At 36.0% G+C, this 19,337-nt stretch overlaps 1 long non-coding RNA gene across 1 annotated transcript; it reads left to right on the forward strand.

The window, feature by feature from the left end:
- The first annotated feature begins 11,635 nt into the window (after positions 1-11,635).
- LOC138879231 (uncharacterized) lies at positions 11,636-13,437 on the forward strand. Its single transcript, XR_011402677.1, has 3 exons — positions 11,636-11,761; positions 12,384-12,447; positions 13,226-13,437. It is a non-coding gene; the product is annotated as an uncharacterized lncRNA (long non-coding RNA).
- Positions 13,438-19,337: the final 5,900 nt, after the last annotated feature.

A 19,337-nucleotide genomic window follows, 5' to 3' on the forward strand; every position in this document is an offset into this window, starting at 1 on the left:
AAATCTTCAAAACACTTCAAACAACACCAAAACAACCAAAACACCTCGGATTCAAGCCTAAGTTCCTAAAATCTTCCGAATTCCGCTTTCGATCAAAAACCCAACCAAAACACGTCCGAATGACCTGAAATTTTGCACACATATCCCAAATGACACAGCGAGACTACTGCAACTCTCAGAATTCCATTCCGACCCTCTAATCAAAATCTCTCTATCGAACCGGAAACTTCAAAAATCAACCTTCGGTGTTTCAAACCTAAATTAGCTACGGACCTCCAAAACATAATCCGAACACGCTCCTAATCCCAAAATCACCCAACGAAGCTAACGGAACCATCAAATTTCCATTCCGAAGCCGTCTTCACACTGTTCCGACTATGGTCAACTTTCCAACACTTAAGCTCTCATTTAGGGACTAAGTGTCCCAAAACTCCCCAAAACTCAAAATCGAACATCCCGACAAATTACATTAGCAGAAATAAACTTGGGAAAAGCAATTAATAGGGGATTAAGGTGTTAATTATTAAGACGACCGGCCGGGTCGTCACAAGTGATGGTGATGCCTTTAGTCCATTCATGTCACAACCCTAAACCCGAACCCGATCGTGATAGCGCCTCTCGTGAAGACAAGGCCAGCCGACACTTCCCATTTTCCAATGATTAACAGTTAAGCATTAAGAAACGGTCTAACCATGATAAAATAATCCAAAATAGTAGATAATATCATAAATACGCGGAAGAACAACCCAACACAACCCGATATCGGGGTGTCACTAGTCATGAGCATCTATAAGTCATAATACAAGTCTGCTAAGTCTATAAGCTAGTACAAAAGTCTGAAAAGAGATAGAAATGATAAAGAAGGAGAAATACGGGATTGCGGATGCCAAACAGCTACCTCGTGGACTCCAATATCTGTTGGGAGCTCTCAACTCGCACTAGCAGGATCCGCAATGCCTGAATCTGCACACAGGGATGCAGGGAGTAAAGTGAGTACTCCAACTCAGTGTGTAACAAATATAAATAAATACTGAAAGCAAGAAATCACATAAGGCACGAAGCATTCTATAATGAAGCAGTAAAACCATTTAAAATCAGTAAATCAGTGAAACATAGGTAAAATCCTTTAACTCAAACGTAGTTTCATGAAAAGCCTTTTTCAATAATTAAGCAGGTAATTGGCAGTCAATTATGAAAAGTAAACACATAAAGGCTCGCCCCTCGGGCATAGTATCAACAAATCAGCCCCTCGAGCAACATCTCAAAATAGTACTAGCCCCTCGGGCAATCACATAGAACAATACCAGCCCCTCGAGCTCAATCTCATATCACAATGGGTACCCGTGCTCACTGGGGGTGTACAGACTCCTGGAGGGGCCACTTTCAGCCCAAGCGCAATATCAAGTCACCTCGTGGCATCATCACTAGGCCCTCGGCCTCACATCAATCAAGCCACCTCATGGCATACATATCTCAGGCTCTCGGCCTCATAATTAGTATCAAATATTTCCTCACAACATAGCCCATCGGCCCTACTTAGTCAAAATCCTCACAAGCCACTCGGGCAGTAGTAAAACATGTTTCTCAGCCCAAAATATCACTTAAAAGATCATGTAAGTGTTAAAACGGAGAAAACATGACTGAGTATGAAAAAAGTGAAATATAACATGACTGGGTTCAAGTATAAAGTCAAAACGGTGAAAAAATACCAGTAAAAATCCCCAAAGAGTTCAAATAGTTGGCACAAGGCCCAAATATGACATTCAACCCAAATAATGATGATAACAAATAGATTTCAGTCAAATACGCGATAAAATAATCAATCGGGACGGACCAAGTCACAATCCCCAATAGTGCACGACCTCACGCTCGTCATTAAGCGTGTACCTTACCTCAATATAGCACTACGATGTGCAATCCGGGGTTTCAAACCCTCAAAACATCATTTACAATCATTACTCATCTCGAACCGGTCAAATCTCTAGCTTGCGACACCTTTGCTCCTCAAATTGGCCTCCACGCGTCGAATATATCCAAAATTAGAACGAGGACGTCAAAATATGCTAAGGGAACGAAGCCCAAGCAAAAATAATCAATTTACAACATAAATCTCAAAATTACCAACCCCTAGGCCCACATCTCGGAATTCGATAATTTTTACATCAATAGATTCCTTGTCTCCCCACGAGTTCATAAATATCAAAAGTTCTCAAATCCGACCCCAAATGGTCCTTCAATCCCCAATTAAAGGTCTAAGTTCCCAAGCCCTAATTTTGCCAATTTTCACCCTTAATTCCCATGATTTCTAGCTCTAATCTATGAAATAATAACATAGGAATGAGTTTTAGGTCCAAATTACTTACCTCAATGAAGTTCCCTTGAAATCCCCCTTTCAAATCGTTTAAAAAGCTCCCAAGCCAAGATAAAAATGGTGAAATAGCTCAAAATTCGTGAAGGCCACAATTTATACTTTCTGCCCAGAGCTTTTCGCATTTGCGGCCCAATACCTCTTCTGCGGTACCGCATTTGCGGTTATTTCTCCACTTATGTGGAAATCACGTAACTCACCATTTTTCGCATCTGCGATCCCTCATCTGCATCTATGACATCGCAGATGCAATCCATCTCACCGCTTCTACGGTCCCTGACTCCATCAGCACTTTTCGCTTCTGCAACCTCCCTCATCGCACCTGCGGTCCCCAATCCGCAGGTGCAGAAATACCAGAAGCAGCAAATTCAGCAAGTGCAACAAAATTTCAACTTCTCCATTAACCATCCGAAATCACCCCGAGCCCCCGAGATCTCAACCAAAAGCACAAACATATCCTAATACCTTATTCAAACTTGTACAAATCTTCAAAATACCTCAAACAACATCAAATCAACCAAAGCACATCGGATTCAAGCCAAATTTTCTAAAATCTTCCAAATTCCGCTTTTGATAAAAAAACCCAACCAAACCACATCCGAATGACCTAAAATTTTGCACACACATCCCAAATAATACAGTGGAACTACTTCAACTCTCGAAATTCCATTCCGACCCTTATATCAAAATCTCACCTACCAACCGGATATCGCCAAAATATCAACTTCGCCAATTCAAGCCTAAATCTACTATGAACCTCCAAAATTCATTCCGATCACGCTCCTAAGTCACAAATCACCTTCCGAAGCTAATCGAACCATTAGAACTCACATCCGAGCCCTCTAACATATAAGTCAACATCCGATTAACTTTTCCAACTTAAACTTCCTTAAAAAAGACTAAGTGTCTCAAACCTTACCAAAATCATTTTGGATTCAATCCGACCAATCCGATACCACATAACACGGATAAACAAAGCTTAAAGAAGCAGAAATGGGGGAAAACAGAGTGGTAACTCATGAGACTATTGGCCGGGTTGTGACAATTCAGGCGACCCGAGGTAGTCTTGCAGGCGTCCGCAGGCCCTGGCGTCTCCTTCTATCTTTCCATACTATTTCTTCTATGTAATTCTGAAACAGCTTGTAGTTATCTTTCGAACCTTTATTTATAGTATTCCTAGACCGTCTGTGATATTGTGACATCAAATTCTGGGTAGAGTTGTATCTCGGATTTATGTATCAGTGTTTGGTTAAACTATTAAGTTTTCATCTTCCGTATTTCTGGTTATTTTTAATGATTCCGCTGTTGATCACCTATTATATTGATCTATTGAAAAGGCTTAATAAAAAGGTCAATGAATTTATAATACTCGACTTGCCTAACTTTCACGAGTAGGCGCCATCACCACTCCCGAGGGTGAGAAATCCGAATCGTAACAAGTGATAACATCCTACTTTGCTTAATTCCAAAAGGTATTAGTTATTGAATCTTCGGTATTTATATTTACGTAAGTTTGGATGATGACAAATATTAGTAATATGTAGCAAATCAAACGGGACTACTAGTTATAGTACATATGAATCAATATGTTAAAAGCAATTGGTGAATTTGCATGGAACGACTATAATATCTCTTTATTGTTTTAATGGTTCACTACTATTAATATGCCTTTATGACATGTTTATATTTATACCTAGAATATTTAAGGCATACTACTTATTACAATTTTTTTTTCAATCATGTAGATTAATTCTACTATTTAGTAAGATAGTTTTATCAAAATTTTAATTTGTGGCGATCTAAAATTATGTCTCATTCTCTAAAGAGAATGTGATATTTGTGATAAATATTATATGAGCTTAAGACAGTGGGTTCAAGTCCTACTGCATCATGAGGATAAGACATCAGGTTCAAGTCCAGATGCACCATGATGATAAGATGTTGGATTCAAGTCCCATCATATTATGGCATAACATGTCTCGTATGGATAAGACATTGGGTTCAGGTCCAAATGACCCACATTAATGATATAATAATGGCAGCGTAAAAATGATACTTTTTAATAAAATATTATGAAGTCCATCTCAGTACCGGATCAGCTCCATTCCCAGAAGTGAATGTAATAACGATAAATCAAAAGTACAAAAGAAGACAAAATTATTATCATGGTTGTATAAATATATATGGGCATCGCAAGGGATGAAATAATATTATTGTCTATAATATTTTTGCTTATAATGTTGTTATTGAATAATGCAACAAGATGAGGATCTTGAACCAAGATCTATCGATGAATGTAGACAGAGAAATGATTGGCCAAAATGGAAAAATGCTATCCAGACATAATTAACTTTACTTGAAAAACGTGAAGTATTCGGACGTACAGTTTGAACACCTGAAGGAATAAAGCCAGTGGGATATAAATGAGTTTTTGTACGAAAACAAAATGATAAAAATAAAGTCGTTAGATATAAAGCATGACTTGAGTTCATGTATTTAGTTGATTCATCACTTAATATTTGTAACATTTAGATGTATTCTTGTAACCTTTCATGTATCCTATATCCTATATATAGGGTATAATTTATCTTATGAAGGACACACAAGAAACACACTTGAATAAAATAACTTCTACATTCTCCTCCCACACATCTTGTTTTTATTATTATATTGTTCTATTTTGCTCTCATTCCTTAACAATAAGGCCTTTACACATTCAAATGTCATTATTCACACTTCTCTCTTAGCAGTGCTTAAAAAAGAAATACCGAAAAATTAACTTAATTAGTAGATTATCCAATTGCTTTTATTAAAAAATAGTCGACGATATATATATATATTTATAATTTAAGTATAATATGTATAAACTCATGTATTATCAGTATAAAATCAATGAACACGGACGAGAAAAAAGTTAATAGTGAATCCATCCGGCTATTTATATAAAGATCCCGAAAGTATTGCCATTGGTCAGGTAGGCCCAATTATGTATGGGTTATGTTGCATCTATATGGGTTTGGATCAGCTACGTCAGTAAACTGTATTTGTAAAATAATTATGGAAAATATAAAATAACATAAACAGAAATATCAACGAAACAAAAATTAATCTGAGCCCACTGAATTCATAGTATTTCCTCAAGGAATTTAATCCCCTCCTAGTACCTAAGGTTATGGATTATTTCCTCCCAGGATAGAATGAATTACACACTAGTGTAGTGGTACTTCAAACCCCAGTATTTCAGCGAACACAAAGTTCGGTAGCAAATCACACTTACTGTTGCTTTCTTTGAAGTTAAAACAATGCAGAAGAAGAAGAAGGAGAAGCTCAGAAAATCATATGAAAATTCTGAGAGAATAGACTTGTATTTATAGCCAAAGTTGGGCTGGAAACTGAAGAGGTGCAACTCTTCAGAATGGCTGTTTATGCAAAATGCCCATAGCATAAATGCCATAACATAAATGACTAATTTATGCAATAATAAACTGGGAATTGAAGAGGGAAGTTTAATTTTCAGTTACATAACTGAAATTGAAAAACTGATTGGATTTAATATTAATATTTATTTTAATATTAATATTCTATTATTAAAACGGATATTTAATAATATTTCTGTTAATATTTTACTATTAACAAATAAATTTGGTCCAAAAAATTAATCAATTAATCGTTTGACCAAATCCAAATCCGAATCTGAATCCGAAGTCAAAGTAGAGCCGAGCGAGCGACGACGACGCGAGGCTTGCGTTCTTCTCAACTCTTTAAGATCTAGAAGAAGAACAATTGCTTATATACCCATAAAAAACCTCTTCCTATTCCAATATGGGACAATGTTCCTTCATCAAAAGGGGAAACTTAAAATTTCACTTAAAATTTTTATTTCCCTCCATTTCCCATTCACCATCTTTTAAGAATTTAATATACTTAAAACCTCAACAATCCCCCACATGAATAGGAAATGGCTATATAACGGAAATATGCATGAAAAACTGTGTGATTCGCAAGCAAGGATTAGTTGCATCTGGATAAGTAGGTTTCCCTTTAAACTTTCCGTAGTGAACTTATGTTGGATATACTCAGTCAATCGGTAGATTTGATATCTTTGAACCGTCGAACTTTGGTGTATATCTAGACAACCACAAGTCACACAACCAACCCTTAATCGTCTTTGGTTCTCATTGTTGTATTCGTTTCAGCCATGAACAACACCTAGTTTCATAAGTGCGTAGAGAACTGGCCTTACAAAGTTCTCCTTGAAGCGACTAACACTTCACACTTATATAGGTGATTCCTAAATGTATCATCCTGTAGATACACTATTTGATATACCCCGTCTCAAATTTAGAAATCAATAAAAAGCCTTAATGCTTTATCCTTGGTACTGAACATTGTTTCATCACGAGAATAGACCAAAAGTTTAGTTGACAATGTTGAACCGTCATTAATGACTTTGTTTTATCTCCTTGAACCTAGATCTTGGGATCTTCAGTCTTCTAGGTATTGTTACTGCCACTATGCCTTGTTCTCGTCCATAGTCCCATTCCCCTTGATGATTTCTCAACTACCTATCTAGTTACGCCTTTTGTAAATGGATCCGACACATTATCACTTGACTTTACATAGTCAATTGTGATAATTCCTCTAGAGAGTAATTGCCTAACGGTTTTATATCTTCGTCGTATATTACGAGATTTACCGTTATACATAACGCTCCCAGCCCTTCCAATTGCCGCTTGACTATCACAATGTATGTATATTAGTGCCAATGGTTTGGGCCAAAATGGAATGTCTTCCAAGAAATTTCGGAGCCATTTAGCTTCTTCACCGGCTTTATCTAAGGCTATGAACTCAACCTTCATTGTAGAGTGGGCAATACAAGTTTGTTTGAACGACTTTCAAGATACCGCTCCCCACCAATAGTGAATATATATCCACTTGTGGACTTCGAATCAGCTGAACTGGTGATCTAATTTGCATCACAGTATCCCTCAATAACCATAGGATATTTACTGTAGTGCAAAGCAAAGCCCTGGGTATGTTCTAAATATCCCAAAACTCGTTTCATTGCCATCCAATGAGATTGACCTGGATTTCTCGTGTATCGACTTAATTTACTTATAGCACACGCTATATCTGATCGTATACAATTCATGATGTACATTAAGCATCCCAACACACGAGCATAATCCAATTGTAATATGCTTTGGCCTTTGTGCTTTGCTAATGCAAGATTTACGTCAATTGGATTCTTTGCAACTTTAAACCCTAAGTGCTTGAATTTTTCAAGTACTGTCTTAATATAATGAGATTGTGACAATGCTAGACCTTGAGGAGTGTTATGGATCTTAATCCCTAGAATTAAATCAGCAACTCCCAAGTCCTTCATATCAAACTTGCTAGTTAGCATACTCTTAGTAGCATTTATGCTGGCAATGTCATTATTCATTATCAACATATCGTCCACATATAAGAAAACAATGACTATGTGATTTGGAACATTTTTAATGTACACACATTTATCCCATTCATTTATCTTAAAACCATTTGACAACATTGTTTGGTCAAATTTCGCATGCCATTATTTGAGTGCTTGTTTTAGTCCGTAAAGGGACTTAACAAGTCTACAGATCTTTTTTTCTTTACCTGGAACAACAAACTCTTCAGGTTGTTCCATGTAGTTTTCTTCCTCCAAATCTCCATTCAAGAAGGTCGTCTTAACGTCCATTTGATGAATTTCAAGACCATACATCGTAGCTAATACTATTAACATCCGCATGGACGTAATTCTTGTAATTGGAGAGTATGTATAAAAGTAGTCAATACCTTCTCGTTGTCTATGCCCTTTGACTACAAGTCTTGCCTTAAATTTATCAATAGTTCCATCATCTTTCATTTTTCTCTTAAAAATTCATTTAGAACCAAAGGTTTATTTCCAAGAGGAAGATCAACCAATCCTCATGTATGGTTGTTCAATATGGATTCTATTTCACTATTGACTGCCTCTTTCCAAAATAATGATTCAGAAGAAGACATAGCTTCTTTAAATGTTCGAGGCTCATTTTCCAACAAGAAAGTCATAAAATCTGGTCCAAATGAAGTAGACGTTCTTTGACGTTTACTACATCTTGGATCCTCCTGATTAAATATACTTTCTTATGTTTCTTCCCGAGGTCATTTAGATCCTTTACCAATCGACTCGCATTTCTTTTTATACGAACATATATTTTCAAAGAACTCAGCATTATCTGATTCTATAACCGTATTATTATGAATGTCGGGATTTTTTGATTTATGAACCAGAAATCAATATGCTTTACTATTGGTTGCATATCTTATGAAAACACAATCAACGGTTTTCGCTCTTATTTTTACCCTTTTGGGTTTAGGAACTTGCACTTTTGCCAAACACCCCCACACTTTAAAATAATTCAAGTTGGGCTTCCTTCCTTTCCATTTTTCATATGGAGTGGATTGTGTTTTTCTATGGGGCACTCGATTTAGTATTCGGTTAGCCGTAAGAACGACTTTCCCCCCACAAGTTCTGTGGCAAACCAGAACTTATCAACAATGCGTTCATCATCTCCTTTAATGAAAGATTCTTTCTTTCCGCAATCCCATTGGATTGGGGAGTGTAAGGGGTCGTTATTTGATGAATAATTCCATATTCTAAACATATTTGTTCAAAAGGAGATTCATATTCACTACCCATATCACTTTTTATCATTTTGGTTTTCTTGTTAAGTTGCATCTCAACTTCATTTTTGTATTGCTTGAATGCGTCTATTGCTTCATATTTACTATTAAGTAAGTAAACATAACAATATCGAGTACTATCGTCAATAAAAGTTATGACATACTTCTTTCCACCGCGAGATGGTATTCACTTCATATCGTAAATATCTGTATGAATTAAGTCTAAAGGATCTGAATTCCTTTTAATTGACTTATAAGGATGTTTAACATACTTAGATTCCACACATATTTGACATTTTGATTTGTCGCATTCAAACTTAGGCAATACTTCCAAGTTAATCATTTTTCGCAAGGTTTTATAATTGACATGACCCAAACGTATATGCCATAATTCAGTTGACTCAAGTAAGTAAGACGAAGCTGAAATTTTATTATTATTCTCAACAACTATTACATTCAGCTTGAAAAGGCCCTCAGTGAGGTAACCTTTTCCTACAAACATTTAGTTCTTACTTATCACAACCTTATCGGAAACAAAAACACACTTAAAATTATTCTTAACAAGAAGTCCAACAGAGACTATATTCTTCCTAATCTCGGGAACATGAAGGACGTTGTTCAAAGTCACCACCTTGCTAGAAGTCATCTTCAGAAAGATCTTCTCACATCCTTCAATCTTGGCGGTTGCAGCATTTCCCATAGAAAGAGTCTTCCCTAACAGCACAAATATGGCGAGTGGCTCCAGAATCAATCCACCACTCCTTAGGATTTCCTACCAAGTTGCATTCAGAAAGCATAACACACAAGTCATCAACATCTTCATGCTTTTAAACCATGTTTACTTGACCCTTCTTCTTGTCTTTCTTCGGAGTACGACACTCCGTAGATTTGTGCCCAGTTTTTCCACAATTGTAGCAATTTCCGTTGAACCGCTTCTTGCTTGGGTTGCTTTTTGGTTCAGAAGCCTGCTTCCTCTTTCTCTTATTTTGAGAAGTATCCTCAACAATGTTTGCTCCCATTATTGTTGAGTTTCCACGACCTCTCTTTTCAGCAACTTTATTTTCCTCTTCGATTCTCAACCGAATAATGAGATCTTCAAGGGACATCTCCTTGCGTTTATGTTTCAAGTAGTTTTTGAAGTCCTTCCACAAAGGAGGCAACTTCTCAATCATCACTGCTACTTGGAATGCTTCATTGATGACAAGACCTTTAATGAAAATTCTGTTAGTAAAAATACTAAGATTACTACTTTCAATATCAGTATTAATTTGATTTATACCTTTAGCAAGGAGATCGTGGATAATCACTTGCAATTCCTGGAATTGGGTAATAACAAACTTGCTATCTACCATTTTGTAGTTCAAAAACTTGGCGGCAACGAATTTCTTCAACCCAACATCTTCAGTTTTGTATTTCATTTCAAGCGCAATCCACAATTCTTTTGACGTCTCCACGCCACTGTAGACATTATACAAATAGTCCTCCGGTCAGCTTAGAACATAATTCTTACATAGAAAATCAGAATGCTTCCATGCCTCAATCACGAGAAAACGCTCATTCTCTGGAGTTTCATCGGGCAGAATATGAACATCTTCCTTGATGAACTTCTGCAGACTTAAAGTAGTCAAGTATAAGAACAACTTCTGCTGCCACCGCTTGAAATTTAACCTGAATTTTTTTTTAGGTTTCTCCGCCGGTGCCAACGCTGGTGTTCGGCTTATTGATGCATTGGCAGTCACCATTGGAACAACCTGGTTCACGTTATCATTAGTAGTCATTTCTGTAAAAGAATGACACAAACAAACGTTAAAATCACGTAGATTTTAATCTCCAACAGAGTAGAAAACCACAAAGGTTTTAAACTCCAAAACAGTGAATATAACACAAATACAGAATACAAATGAAATTCCTTAAGCTTGTTAGTAAACTGTATTTGTAAAATAATTCTGGAAAATATAAAATAACATAAACAGAAATATCAACGAAACAAAAATTAATCCGAACTCACTAAATTTAAAGTGTTTCCTTAAGGAATCTAATCTCATCCTAGTACCCAAGGTTATGGATTATTTCCTCCCAGGATAGAATGAATTACACACTGGTGTAGTGGTACTTCAAACCCCAGTATTTCAGCGAACACAAAGTTCGGCAGCAAATCACACTTAGTGTTGCTTTTTTTGAAGTTAAAACAATGCAAAGAAGGAGAAGAAACTCAGAAATCGTATGGAAATTCCGAGAGAATGAACTTGTATTTATAGCCAAAGTTGGGCTGAAAATTGAAGAGGTGCAACTCTTCAGAATAACTATTTATGCAAAACATCCATAGCATAAATGCCATAACATAAATGGCTAATTTATAAAATAATGTAATACTTCATATTCAAGTTGTTTTTTTTTTGTCATTTAATGTTATTTAACTAAAAAAAAATAAAAGGAACCTAGCTAATTAAATGGGCAAAAGCCCATTGTACAGTGACGGTAAACAAATAAAGAAAAGGGAAAGAAAGGCAAACACATAAGAAGCTAAAAATGAAAGAAAGAAAGGGGGAAACGGGTCTGCTTCAGAAAACGCAGAAAAGGAAAAAGAAGAAGAAGAAGAAGAAGAAGAAGAAGAAGAAGAAGAAGAAGAAGAAGAAGAAGAAGAAGAAGGAGGCTGGAACCAAACCTTGAGAAATCTTAAATACGCACTGGTTTTTACGAGTAATACTCGAATTTCTTATCTTGGTTTTTTTCTTCTGGTAATTCTTTTTATCTCAGTTCATATATTTAAAGGGTTTCATAAGGTATAAGAAATTAAATATCAAGAATAATTATTCTGGGCAAATTATGCAATTGGAAGTTGGTTAAGGTTACTGTAGGATAAATTCACTTGGAAAAAGAAGGGTATTGATGTATTTGTACTTAAACTAGTCTCATTATATATGATCTCTTATAGATGTAAATTAAGTTAGGGTGCAAGGATTGAGTTTTGGTGTTTAATTATATTGCAATGAAAATATCGAATTTGGATTTGAATGTGGTATGTCTATTATTGAGTACAAAGATAAGTACTAATTAAGAAGGAATATTATGGACAATAAAGGTATCTTATTTTCAATTTATGCACACGATTAAGGAAATTGAACAGTACAGGGAATAAATCATATAAATACCTTTTTATTTAAAAGATTTCAGACTAATCAAAATTACCCGTAGCATGGATAAATATAATTCGGCGAATTGATGATAAAATATAAAATTCGGAGGATTAGTTATTCTAGATTAGTGATGGATTTAGCCTAAATGAGGCAATTAACATGAGATTGATATTATGTAATTATAGATTGATTGGAGGAAGTTGTACGAATTGCTCGAGGTGAAACATTTGGTATTTCGGCACAAGTACTGTGAGTAGTAATCTTACCGCAATTTGTGTTTTCATAACTTGCATGATTTACACATGATTTTTAATATGAATATATTACCGATTATTTTGAGTTGCATGTGGGACAAGTCTTTTACTCGATATGATACCGAAATAATTAATTGCATGATTACCGTTATTTCAAATATTCTTGTTGTCACTAGATATGTTTTACTGTTACTTGAATTTACTGTTATCGAAATGAAATTACATGATTTGATAAAAAACGAAATGCTCTATATTGTTTTAAAATATTTTTCTATGAGTATATACGGATACAGAGACAAGTATAAATGGGAGTAGACTTTTAAGGATCCCGTAGCTAACGGCGGGTTCGTTAGACCTGGTGCACCTTGTATTTACTGATTACAGAGTAGAGTTATAGCCCTCGCTAGTGGGAAGGTAGAACTAGCATATCGTTACCAATTTCCCTCGAGTAGGGACTACCGTTATATTTGACTTCTTGCGAAGAAATTCACAGTTATACCGATTACATGATCCGTTCGTTGAAACCTCCCAAATGTGAATATTGATATTATACAGTGGTTACTGAGCTTATTACTGAATTGTTAATTGTATTATACTACAAGAAAAACATGATGAGACTGAAAATTATTTATTGTTTCTGAAAGTGCATTTTTATGTTATTTTCTGTTTGATCTACTAGCATATTTTCTGACTTGTCCCCAATAAAAATGGTTGTGGTTAAGTGTTATTACTCACTGAGCTAGCGATTCATTCCCCGCTAATTTTTTTTACAGAGACAACAGTTGTCGCGGGCGAGGATTTCGTTAATTAGAGCGCACATGTTGATAGTTCTTAGTGAGCCTCGCACTTGTTCGCGTGGGCGGAGATTTTATTTATTGTTATAGTCTTTTCTTTGAACTCTTAGAGCCGCTCTATAGTCATTATTTTAGTGCCATAAGTATTATTTTGTTATTATAGTCTTATGTTGAGTATCGTTCTTTATTATCAAAGTTGGAGATAGATTAGTATTTCTGGCTATTAGTGGGTTGATTAGTAATGGTGGAGACTAATTTTGGTTAATTGATAAGTTGTCGATTGTTTGGTATGATACTAGGATGTTTGGTTGTTGATATGAGACAGAAATTTTTGGAATAGTCCAAAAACAGGAAAAACTCTGTCCGATTTTTCTGTAAAATACCGATGAGGCTTACTTGCCGGTCATGATCCTAAATTGGGTCGTGACAAATAATAAACCGGGAATTGAAGAGGGAAATTTAATTTTCAGTTACACAACTGAAAAACGGAAAACTAATTGAATTTAATATTAATATTCTGTTATTAAAACGAATATTTAATAATATTTCTGTTAATATTTTACTATTAACAAATAAATTTGGTCCAAAAAATTAATCAATCAATCATTTGACCGAAGTCGAAGCCGAGCGAGCGACGACGACGGCGCGAGACTTGCCTTCTTCTCAACTCTTTAAGAGCTAGAAGAAGAGCAATTGCTTATATACCCATAAAAAAACCTCTTCCTCTTTCAATATGGGACAATATTTTTTTATCAAGGGGGAAAACTTAAAATTTCACTTAAAAATTTTATTTCTCATTCACCATCTTTTAAGCATTTAATATACTTAAAACCCCAACAAACTAGCTCATAATGGACAAAAGAATTGCATCACATAACCTTTTTTGAGGCTACTCTTTCAAATTTGCCTTTTTTATTTATTTTTACAAATATAGCCTCTCACTTTTGCTTGGATTCTCTTCTTCTTTGAATACCACAAACAAACTAGTCGTGTCTTCTGGGAACAACCATTATTGTGAAAGCTTTTTTTCTTCAACAAAGTATTTTTTAATCAAGACACAACCTTTAATTTAAGTACAATATTGATGCTTAAGTTATTAATCAAGTTGACCAATGTAGTTTAGTTTAGTACATTTAAGTTGGGATAACTCTAACATTAATGAAATTATGTACTCATCCTTCTTTTAATCTCAACAATTTAGTGTTGTTCTTATCTAGACTATAAGTGAGTAAGATCCCTTAGACGCTCAATATATTTAAAGGCGGAGCCAGAATATTAATCTTGCGGGTTCTGAATTTTAGAACGACTTTAAGTGCAAATGAGTAGGTTCTAAATTTAATAGTTTTACATATTTAATAAATTTCTCAACACAAAATATACTATTGAGGTGAAAACTATTGAGTTCGACTGAACCTGTAGCTCGACTTTTGCCTCCGCCCCTCAACATATCCCTTTCACCTGAACCGTCTTATCATATCTAAAATGACCTCGACCTATTTTGATTTTCCAACTATCATTTTCGGAATGCAAAAATAATGAAAAAGTATATAAGAAACAAGAACGATGGCATAAATATATATTCATTTAATTTTTTTTCATACTGAAGAGATCGATGAAAATACATCAGACCTTAATCATTACCACTTAGTTATTAAATCTGTATATGGCACAAAAAAGATGTTATATGATAAATAAATCCCATCTTCCCTCGCACTGTAGTCACACTCCGATATTACTTGTGAAGCTTTATTTCTGCAAGAATATCCTTTAAACACATCAATAAATACATTCTTTGAACCCCACCAAAAGTGACAAAAATACAGAGTTCTTCCAAAAATATTTCTTTTGAATGTAAAGCTAAATGTCTCTTGCCTTTTGAGTGTATGGAATCCAAAATCATCATCTTTTGATGCACAATGAATTACCAAAGGAGGGCCACTGGGTAGGGAATTGGTAATATTAACTACACTTTCTGGTAAATCCCAAGAAGATTTATTAATTGTTGGGAGGCTAAAGGCATTTAAGCTTGGTATGATATAAAATGATAAGAGAATGGAGAGTAAAATAACACTAATGAATGAGGAAAAACTCATATTGAAAGAAAATTGTTTGGTGATTGGAATGACAATTGATCTAATTTTATACTACGGAAAAGAGGGTAAGACTGTAATTTAATTAAGTCAACAGTCAATACAAAGATCTTTTATGAAAGTGTAATGATTAATTATTTTTTCATTTACAAGGAGTGAAAAAATGAATTTATTATAGCATGTTGATAATAGGATTGGATAGATTTCTTACCTAATTGCAAGAGATTAGCAACACAGGTGGTAAATTATTGAATCGTTTTTAATAATACTAGTCTTAGGGTACGCGCGTTGCGCGTGTACCCCATATCAATAAGTATAAATTTTTACAAATAATATTACTAAATATTATTACATTATTTTAAGTTATGAAATAATAATTAAAAATACAATTCAAGTTACAAAAATGATAAATATAAAACCAATAGAAATCCTCGAATTATAAGCAATGAAGTTAATCCATTATGTGATACATCATCATAATTGATACGATTTTTGTACATCACAGTATGTATGAATTTCTTTGTCATGTTCCTGCTATTATTTTCCATCTGCTTATTGGCTCGAAATAGAACAAAAACAAAGGAATTTGTTTATGCATATTCGACAACACAAGAATCTATCTAGTTTCGACCTATATTATTTTTATTTCATTTATCCAAACAATTTTTCTTCTCATACCATATCTACCACAATAAGGTCACTGCAAAAAGAAAATTTAAATATCGTCTACCAATAAAAATGTAAAAAAGAACGTTCCTATGTTTAATCACTTGTACGCACCTAAACAAAATATTGGAGAATGTCATATATGGGGAATAAAGATATATGGACGAAAAATAATTATGAAACTATTTAATCTTTTTTTATTAGAAAAAGAATTTTTGGAACTATTTAATATTAAAATGTTAAAGTCCTGAATAATTAAGTTTTTGTTGGTTCATGATATATGTGTGACGACTCGGCCAGTCGTCTCATAAGTTACCGCCCCGTTTCCCCCATTTCTGCTTTTTTATGCTTTGTGTATCCGTGTATATGTGGTATCGGGTTGGTCGGATCGAATCCGGAATGATTTTGGTAAGGTTTGAGACACTTAGTCTCTTTTGAGGAATGTTAAGCTCGAAAAGTCAACCGGATATTGACTTATGCGTTAGAGGGCTCGGATGTGAGTTCTGATGGTTCGGATAGCTTCAGGAGGTGATTTGGGACTTAGGAGCGCAATCGGAATGAGTTTTGGAGATTCGGAGTAGATTTAGACTTGAATTGACGAAGTTGATATTTTGGCGATTTTCGGTTGGTAGGCGAGATTTTGATATAGGGGTCGGAATGGAATTTCAAGAGTTGCAGCAACTCCATTGTGTCATTTGGGATGTGTGCGCAAAATTTCAGGTCATTCGGACATGGTTTGGTTGGGTTTTTGATCAAAAGCGGAATTCAGAAGATTTTGGAAACTTAGGCTTGAATCCAATGTGTTTTGGTTGATTTGATGTTGTTTAAGGTTTTTTGAAGATTTGTGCAAGTTTGAATAAGGTTTTGGGATATGTTGGTGCCTTGGTTGAGGTCCCGAGGGCCTCGGGGGAGTTTCGGGTGGTCAATCGAATCATTTCTTGGTGTTTGGAGGTGCAGGTATTTTACTCTTCGCGCTCGCGAGTAGATCCTCGCGTTCGCGAAGAATCAGTTGAGGAAGGTGGAATTTAAGCTTTGCGTTCGCGAGAAAGGCTACGCGTTCGCGAAGGGCTAAGTGTTTGTGCATCGCCTTCGCGGGGTGGTGTCGTATTCGTATAGAAGAAAATGGGCAGCTGAGCTTCAGTGGATTTTTACTCATCGCGTTCGCGAGAGGCGGAACGCGATCGCGAAGATTGGTCTGAGCAAAGAATCGCGTTCGCGATGGGGAGGTCGCGCTCGCGAAATAGGAAAATTGGTCAAAGTTAATTTGTGTTTTGCGAACGCGAGACTTTGACCGCGTTCGCGAAGAAGGATTTCAGGCCAGGGCAGAATGTTTAAATACTTGTCTTATCAGCGATTTTAGGGTTTATTTCCTCCATTGTTGGTCGTTTTTGGAGCTTTTTGAAGGGGATTGAAGAAGGATTCAAGGGGAATCACTTGGAGGTAAGATTTTTGGACTTAAAACTCGATTCTAACATGAATTCCACCTAAATAATCATGAAAATTAAGCCAAAAATTGTAGAACTAGGGCTTGAAAGCTTAGACCTTTGCTTGAGGATTTGAAGGACCATTTGAGGTCGGATTTCAGAACTTTTGATATGTGTGAATTTGTGGGGAGACAAGGAATCTATTAATGTAAGAAATATCGAATTCCGAGATATGGACCCGAGAGTTGGGTTTTGGTAGTGTCGGGATTTATGTTGTAAATTAATTATTTTCGCTTGGGCTTCGTTCCCTTAGCATATTTTGACGTCCTCTTTCTGATTTTGGATAGATTCGACGCGAGTCGAGGCCGATTCGAGGGGCAAAGGCGTCGCGAGCTAGAGACTTGACCGAATTGAGGTGAGTAATGATTGTAAATAATGTTCTGCGGGTATGAAACCCCGGATTGCACATCGTTGTGCTATATTGAAGTGACGCACACGCTAGATGACGAGTGTGGGGTCGTGCACTATTGGGGATTGTGACTTGGTCCGTCCCAAATGACTATTTTATCGCTTATTTGACTGAAATCTATTTGCGATCATCATGATTTGGGCTGAATGCCATGTTTGGGCTTCGTGCCAACTATTTGAACCCTTAGGAGACTTTTATTGATATTTTCTCACTGTTTTGACTTTATACTTGAACTCGGTCATGTTATATTTCATTATTTTCATAGTCAGCCATGTTAACTCTGTTTTAATACTTAAATGATCTTTCAAATGATATTTTGGGCTGAGAATCATTTTTACTATTGCCCGAGTGGCTTGTGAGGATTTTGACTGAGTAAGGCCGAGCGCTTATGTTGTGAGAAAATATTTGATATTGATTATGAGGCCGACGACCTGAGGTATGTACGCCACAAGGTGACTTGATTGATATGAGGCTGAGAGCCTAGTGATGATGCCGCGAGATGGCTTGATATTGCGTTTGGGCTATAAGGCCCCGCTCCAGGAGTCTGCACACCCTCAGTGAGTGCGGGTACCCTTTGTGATGTGAGATTGAGCCTGAGGGGCTGGCATTGTTTTGAGATGTTGCCCGAGGGGCGGATTTGTTGATACGTGCCCGAGGGGCGAACCTTTATGTGTTTATCTTTTCTTAATTGCTTGTCAATTACCATGCTTAATTGTTGAAAAAGTCTTTTCATGAAGTTAAATTTGAGTTAAAGGATTTTTACTTATCTTTCACTGGTTTTCTGTTTTAATGGTTTTCTGCTTCATTATAGCATGCTTTGTGCCTTACGTGATTTCCTGTTTTCAGTCTTTATTTATGATTATTACTCACTGAGTTGCAGTACTCACTTTGCTCCCTGCACCCTATGTGCAAATTCAAGCGTATCTGGTCCCGCTCTGTCACGACCCGAATTTCCCACCCTCAGGAGTCGTGATGGCGCCTACTATTGAAAGCTAGACAAGCCAACCAATTGAACTATCTACGTTGTTTCCATTTAATCTGATAACAGTCAAGAGCCAACAATTAGATAACAACAGAATTGAATAAGCGAAAGGCTGCATTTTAAAGTTTTAATAATACTGCTAATACCAATCCATACAAATCTACCCAAAACTGGTGTCACAACTTCACAAATTATCTAGGAGTACTATATATAAAGGTATGAAAGAAATAAATACAACACTGTCTCTAGAAATACATTAAGGCAACAGGAATAATAGATAGAAGGAGACGCCAAGGCTTGCGGACGCCTGCAGGACTACCTCGGGTCGCCTGATGAACAAGAAACAGCAATGTCACTGCGGTCCAAAGTCTACAACACTGAGATCTGCACAAAAGAGTGTAGAGTGTAGTATCAGCACAACCGACCCCATGTGCTGGTAAGTGCCTAGCCTAACCTCGAC

The sequence above is a fragment of the Nicotiana sylvestris genome, chromosome 1, assembly GCF_000393655.2.
Source record: "Nicotiana sylvestris chromosome 1, ASM39365v2, whole genome shotgun sequence".
NCBI classification, from domain to species: domain Eukaryota; kingdom Viridiplantae; phylum Streptophyta; class Magnoliopsida; order Solanales; family Solanaceae; genus Nicotiana; species Nicotiana sylvestris.